Here is an 8,144-nt window from a genome sequence, read left to right on the forward strand (position 1 = left end):
AACCATGACAACGAATGGGGAAAAGGTGCAAACTGAAAGTCCAAACTAACAGAACCATGACAGTGGCTACGGTTTAACATAACTAAATGAGTGAATGATTAATAAAATGTGGCCAAGATTTAAGATATTCAAATGGGGAAACAAATTTGTACAATGTGTTCCTGATAAAAAAAAAAAAAAAATAATAATAATAAGGGAAGGAATTAATAAAATGAGCACAAATGCCACCAGAGGATGGTCATATAAGCTGACACATTCAAGTGAGATTATCCTTGCCAGTGTATTCACTCCGACATCACATTTCAAATATATAGTCATAAATACTGGTCGCCCACTGAAGCTAAGCAGGGCTGAGTCTGGTCAGTACTTGGATGGGAGACCTCCTGGGAAAACTAGGTTGCTGCTGGAAGAGGTGTTAGTGAGGCCAGCAGGGGATGCTCACCCGGTGGTCTGTGTGGGTCTTAGCGACCCAATATAGTGACGGGGACACTATACTGTCAACAAGCACCGTCCTTCGGATGACACGTTAAACCGACGTCCTGACTCTCTGTGGTCATTAAAAATCCCAGGATGTTATTCGAAAAGAGTAGAGGTAAGACCTCGGCATCCTGGCCAAATTTGCCCATTGGCCTCTGATCATCATGGCCTCCTAACCATCCCCATATCTACTGATTGGCTTCATCACTCTGTCTCCTCTCCACCAATAAGCTGGTGTGTGGTGGGCGTTCTGGCGCACTATGGCTGCAATCACATCATCCAGGTGGATGCTGCACATTGGTGGTGGACGAGGAGATCCTCCCCTCACAATGTAAAGCGCTTTGAGTGCGTAGAAAAGCAGAAAAGCGCTATATAAATAAAATGAATTATTATTATTATTAAATATAGTTTACGTTGAAATTCATTTTAAATCACATTTTCGAAGATGTGCTTATGGGTTCCTTCTATATTCACACATGCAACGCATATGAGATTGTGTCTGTAAAACAAGGGTGTGAAAAACCCTGACAGCTTAATGTATTTGCCCAAAAATAGCTGTTCACATTTATAACAATGTACTAAAAACAAAAAAGTTTTTATTTTTTTCTACTCTTAATAGCATTTTGTTGAGAATAGTTTGTTAGAGATCTTTCTAATGCTGAAACCCTGGATTTGTTTGAATTTTGTTAGATATGTAGCCATTTGTTTGTGCTTAGAATAAAGCAAACATTACTCAAGAAGTTTGGAGATGACTGTGTTGTGGATAGTGGGAGGGATATTAGGGATATTTCAGTTCTCCTGCTGTTGTCTGACATATTGTGAGAGTTCAGTTCAGCAGGACGATGCTCCTTCCACTGCTGTTATGGATGGCATTGCTCTGTCACGTCTCTGATGGCCGGACTTCCTCTCAAAGACAGTACGTTGTTTAATATTTTATTAATAACTTTTTTATAATGTACAAAAAAAATGTACTTTTCACCTCATTGATTTATAATGTTGTTTATCTTGTCAACTACGAATTGCGTATGTATCTGTTGTGATAAATGTTTATGGAAATAGTTGGATATAAAATTGTCACTATACATTTTTTTAAATCAAATCGTGGTTTAAATAGGGTTCATCTGTAACTGAGTTTGTTATCTGTGCTTACAATGATAAGGTCATAGACCAATCTCCAACGTAAGTAACTGTCCTCTGTCCTATGACCTTAAAGCTAACAAACAGATTCCTGATCAATGAACAGAGAACATGTTCATTTATTTGAAGAATATGTTAAATAGTATTACCGTCAGGTGTGAGATCTTAATCATTAATCATTTCATATGTTGTTTTCAAACATAGTTTTCAAGGTAAGCTTTTTTTTTAAAACACATTTTTAAAATAATGAATATTACTACTTTTTTTTTCTTGAGGTTATATACCATTTGGCGACCTGAACCAGTCTTGTAACAAGGCCCAATTATTTGATTTTATTAAGAGACTTTAATAATCTTGACACACAGTCATGAGAGTCCTGTATTCCCTGTATCTATTATTATTATTATTATTATTATTATTATTATTATTAGGAGTAGTAGTAGTAGTATTTCAGGCTGTGCATTGCTTTTTTCTAGTTTATAATAATAATAAAATAATGATAATATTAATAATAGTTATTATTATTATTATTATTATCTTAATGATTTATGTGCTATTCAAACAAAATTTGTTATTATTATTATTGAGTTTTAGGCAGTTTATTTATTATTTATTTATAGACCACCTTGACATTTTTACATCTTGCAGCACAAAAACAATAATTTAAAATAATTCTGAATATGGAAACTGAACACGTTGTGTGTTATTGGATATGTGTGTTCTGGTTCAGGTTTTATGTTTTAGCTCTAGCAAAGATAAGACCTGGAACAAAACAGAACATCCTGCTGGAGGGTCACAAACTCTCCCAGGCATTAGAAGTCTCCATCACGGTCTATTACCCAGTCTCCCAAACTGCCTTAATGATGGGCTCTGTTATCCTCAATTCAGAAAACAACTACAGCGCCCTCAAAACCATCGAGGTGAAGTTAGCTATGAATGTATTTGTTCTAATTCAGAGTTAACTTTGTTGGTTAAATTTGTTTAACCCTCTGGTGCTCCTTATTTGGGAGTAACACTTGTGGTCTTCACGGTCAAAAGTGACCGGACACCTAAAATTTAACTTTTTCCCCCCAGTAAAATTAATGTTACATATTTATGTTTTATCATATTTTTTTATTTTTTATTTTGAGAGAATTTCATGGTACTAATTAATATTTATGCAATAATTATGATACATGTTTCCAACTGAAAATAATAAAAAAAAAAATTCAAATATTTTCTATTACTTTTCAATTATGGAAGTATTTCATGTTAAAATAGAGTCAATGCCTTTAAAATCCAATTTAAAAAGCCTGATTAGTGCCATCTGGTGGGAGTAAAATAAGAAAAACGTATGCAATTCCATGGTTTAGCCCATAGATTCCTATATAACTCTATATAAATGGCCTATAAATTCTCTAATTGTTTTTAGACATAAATACTTATTTTTATTAAGTTGTGGGTTTGGATATATATTTAGACATTTTCAAAGACAACTTTTTGTAAAGGTTTAGATTTTTTTTTTGTTGTTGTTGAAATGTTGATTTGAAGCATCAGTTTTTATATTATTATTACTACAGTCAAACCTGAACACAGAGAAAGCATTTTGTTACACAAAACATTAAAATTCTATAAAAAATGTAACAAAAATGAACAGGAATGTTTTATCAGAGCTTAATCCTTCTGGGTCTGATCGGATTTCAACCTCTTGTTTCAGTTTTCTGACTCATTATGGCTATATGGTTATAGCCATACCAATTCATTTGAGTGTGTATAATTGTGTATGTGTGTGTGTGTTTGTCTGTGAGTGTATGTGTGTGTGTGAGTGGATGTGTCTGTTTTGCACTCTTGATGTTTTAGAGTATAACCCCTTCCTTGCTGTCCACTTTTTTACTGCATTGTAGTTGAATTATTGCTTTTATTTTACATATTTGCTGTGTTACATTCACACCAGTTCATAGGTGTGTGTGTGTACGCGCGTGTGTGTGTGTGTGTGTGTGAATGGATGTGTTGGTTTTGCACTCTTGATGTTTTAGAGTTTCACTGCATTGTGGCAGATTTGTAGATTGCACACACACAAATATGCTGAATTTTTGTGTTTTTGTCAATTTCCCATTCAATTCCTATGGTCGGTTATTTTTGACCAAAGACCACAAGTATGACTATTTTTTTTACGACCACTTAGCCTGCTCGAATCAAGCCCTCAATTTTTTTGTGTGTTCACTTTCCAAATGCCATAAAAGTCACCAAGTTTCGTACCATTCCGATGAAGCTGTGATTTTTTTAAAATTCAAAACACAATTTTGACCGAAGAGCACCAGAGGGTTAAATATTGCGTGCTGAACATAATGAAATGTTGTCTTTTCATTTAGATTGATCCAAATGTGCTACAACCAGATGGAAAGAAGAAATATGTGAAGATTGTTGCTCAGTTTAGAGCATTCCATCGTGCAGAAAGAGTATTACCGGTGTCGTTCCGCTCTGGATACATCTTCATTCAGACTGATAAACCGGTTTACAACCCTGGAGACACAGGTTTGCTCTCACATCACTTGTCATACTGCTCATTTATAATGAACATTGTTCTGTTTTTGCCTGATCACTGTCATTTTTCAGTGCGTTGCAGGGCTTTTGTGTCTGACACTGAATTCCGTGCTGCTGAGAGGACCATTTCTCTGGAGATTCAGGTGTGACTGTCACTGGCATTGACATAAACGCCATTACAGTATTTGCAAGGAAATATTTTATTTTTCTGGAACAATGCTTTACGGTACAATTGGCACATGTTTCAGAATCCAGACGTTATTGCAGTACATGGTATTTCTAGAGCCAAAGCAATCGATGGGATACTCTCTAACACCTACCCCCTCTCATCTGTGGTCAAGTATGCACACAGAACAGATACTATATATTATAAAATAATAATTGATTTGACAAAAAATGGTATTGATTTACCTGATACTTTGGATATATGGCTGCTGACTAAGTATCTTCTTTCTAGAGAGGGCAAGTGGAAAGTTGTTGCGAAGTTTGATCAGGGAAAAGAGAACATTTTTAGCAGAGAGTTTGAAGTCAAGAAATATGGTAAGTCCTTCATATTACCTCCAGATTCTGCTAGATGTTTCTCAGTCGGTCGGTTAACAGCATTTCTCCTTTCTCCCAAGTCCTCCCAGCGTTCAACGTCACTGTGACTCCAAAGACATCCCACCTCAGACTAGATGCAGAAAAGTTGGAAGTAGAAATAACAGCCAGGTGTGTGATCAATTTGTACCAAACTGTTCTGAATGACCTCAGTGTATTTGGACAAAATTACGGAACACTTTGAATTTGTATGGATTTTTTTTTTCTTCTTTCCATTTTTACAATTTTATAATTAAGGTACCTATTTTTGCTTAGATTCAATAACAAATATTTTATATTATGTAGTGCATTTCAGCTTTGAATATTTTAGTTTTGGATTGTTTGCATTTGTAAACTTGCTTTATTCATGTCTACCATTTTGACAAATATTCTGTATTTTACATAAAAAATATGTACTATGTTAAAATTGTGTACTGGCTCTTTAAAGGGGTCATATGATGCTTTTGTAAAGATCATTATTTTGTGTATTTGGTGTAACAGAATATGTTGACATGCTTTAATGTTCAAAAAACACATTATTTTTCAAATACTGTACATTATTGTAGGTCCTCTATGCCCCGCCTCTCTCAAACGCTTCGTTTTCTACAAAGTCCCTCCTTCCGACAAGCGCAGTCTGCTCTGATTGGCCAGCTGACCCAGTGCATTGTGATTGGCCGAACACCGCAAGCACTCGTCGGAAATGTAACGCCCCTTACCATAATCGTGAGCTTCATCTTTAATGTCATTAGTTTTACCATCAGTTCAAAAATCGCATCATATGACCCCTTTAAGAATCGCGACTGTGAAGTCAGGCGGTTGTGCGTTCCTTGGAATGCAGCGGAGTCACACAGTTTTCTTTACCGCATCCATGATATTTAAGATTTAGGATTATATTTTGTTTCTTTCATTTTATTTGTTTGATTTATCTCTTAGGCAAGATTAAAGGAAGATATTTGACCAGACAACAGAGTACGTAGATTTGTTTATTGGACACGGAGCACAAAAATGTGCACTCAACATTAATATTACTATTATTATTTTACATTTTCTTTCTTTCTTTCTGTCTTTCTTTTAAATAAAGTAATACTTTTATTCAGCAAAGATAAATTAAATTAATCCAAACTGACAGTTAAGACGTCACAAGATTTCTATTTCAAATAAATACTGTTCTTTTGTACTTTCTGTTTATCAAAGAAATCAGCATATTAGCATGATTTCTGAAAAATCATGTGACACTGAAAACTGGAGTAAAGATGCTGAAAATTCAACTTTGCATCACAGGAATAAATTATATTTTAAAATGTGTAAAAATATTAAAGGTATTTTAAATTGCAAAAATATCTCACAATACAGTATTGCTGTTTTTACTGTATTTTTGATCAATTAAATGCAGCTTTTTGAATGCTAGTGTATTGAATTCTTACACTTGTTTTACTGAATTGCCAAATATTTTGAGGTCACCGTATGCATTTCTTCCAGGTATCTTTATGGTGAACCAGTGAAAGGTGTTGCATATGTGCTGTTTGGTATTGAAATTGATGGTGAAAAGAAGAGACTCACATCTATGAAGCAACTAAATGATGTAAGTTGTTAAACAAGAAAAAAACTTTAGTTTAAGTACCTTAAATCAGCTTTATAGTGCAAGACTCTTGTTACTCCATGTTTTATTTTGCAGCTGAATGGAGGAAAAGTTAGTTTGACTATGGAAGAAATAAAGAAGGCCTATCTTGACACAAACAGCTTACTGGGGTCTTCTGTGTACGTCAAAGCATCAGTAATGACCAGCTTAGGTGGGAAAATAATTGAAAAACAACTTAAAACCACTCACAATCCAATAGCAACTGCATAGCAACCCCTTGGCAACCACTCCAAACTCTTTAGTATGATTATTCTGAGTTTTTGTTTTGAAAAAACAACAAAAACTCTGTCTCCTTTCTTCTCCTCAGGTAGCGACCTTGTGGAAGCAGAGAAATCTGGTATTAAAATTGTAATGTCACCCTACATGCTCTCCATCAGAGACACACCAAAGTATTTCAAACCTGGCCTGCCATTAGCCATGACGGTAATTTTCATTTCTGTTGCGACAATTACTGCTTGAAGACACAAAGTTCACCCTTAATGTTGTTTTAAACCTTTTTGTCTTCATTTGCAGAACAGAAATGGAGAAATTTCCTAGCTGCTCTTTTCCATAAAATTAAAGTGAATGGTGACCACAGGTTGTCAATCACTAAAACAGGAATCTCCAAACTCGGTCCTGGTGGGTCGGTGTCCTGCAGGTTTCCTCAACACACCTGCCTGGAAGTTTCTAGCATGCCTAGTAAGACCTTGATTAGCTGGTTCAGGTGTGTTTAATTAGGGTTGGAGCTAAATTCTGCAGGACACAGGCCCTCCAGAACCGAGTTTGGAGACCCATGCCCTAAAAGGACAGTGTTCTTTTAATTTCATTTATATAGTGTAATAGAATTTATTAATATTTTCATTTTAAGGCTAGAAAAATTGCCATCATCTTAAAGTGGTTGATGTGCAAGCATTGCTCCTGGTTTGACCAGGAGCCGAACGCCAGTCTGTCCTCGTATAGTGCCCACAACCCGAGTTGGAGGCACCTGTCATGACCACCTTCCTTCTGGAGGTCAGTCCCAATGGGATGCCTGACTGAAACAGGCGAAAGTTTTTCCAAGGGGCCACAGTTCTGAAGCAGCGGTGGGTAACCCTGAAATGAAAACATAACAGTCGCCAAACAAGGGAACAGTACATGGCCTTGGAGCCAATATTGGAGGGGCCGCATGTGAAGCAGGCCCAGAGGAATCACAGAGGATGCGGCAAGCATCCTCTGGAAAACTCTTGAGGGGACGTGAAGTCCCAAGTTTGAATGACGTCGCTAGCCGCTGAATTGTCAGGGAGTGTTCCGGTATAATCCATGCCCACATCTGGGCTGAATCGATAACTGTCCCCAGAAAGACAACTCACTGGATTTTTAATAGATTTTTGGCCCAAGCTGCTCCAGGTGGCTGAGCAGCAGCGACCTGTGAGCAATGAGTTCCTCTTCTGATCTGGCTAGTGTTGTCAAAAGACCCGGTACTTCGGTACCAAGTCTGTACTAAAAAAATGAAAACGTTACGGTACCAGGTTTTTTAAAGTACCGGTGGTACCGAGTACCTGGTCAACCCAGTTCTTGATGCGCTATCCGAAAGGTGCGCAGATGCGCTCTCTTCATAAAAGCACTGAGACATGGCGACCTCAAAATGAGGAAACACATCAAACTAACAAAACACTTTAAAGACAGACACCTGGATCAAATGAAAGAGTTCAAGCAGGTAAGTTTCATTTTAATTTTTAATATTTGTGTTTCCCATACATTGATTTATTTGTGGCAGCCCGCCACAATATCAAAACTCGCAGCCACAAATAGATTTTCCAAAAGGCTTTGACTT

General features: G+C 36.5%; 1 pseudogene; it reads left to right on the top strand.

The window, feature by feature from the left end:
- Nucleotides 1-852: 852 nt before the first annotated feature.
- Nucleotides 853-8,144, top strand: part of LOC107659333 (venom factor-like) — a 26,617-nt pseudogene continuing 19,325 nt past the window's right edge.

Source organism: Sinocyclocheilus anshuiensis, unplaced genomic scaffold, assembly GCF_001515605.1.
Source record: "Sinocyclocheilus anshuiensis isolate Anshui unplaced genomic scaffold, SAMN03320099.WGS_v1.1 scaffold912, whole genome shotgun sequence".
NCBI classification, from domain to species: Eukaryota; Metazoa; Chordata; class Actinopteri; order Cypriniformes; family Cyprinidae; genus Sinocyclocheilus; species Sinocyclocheilus anshuiensis.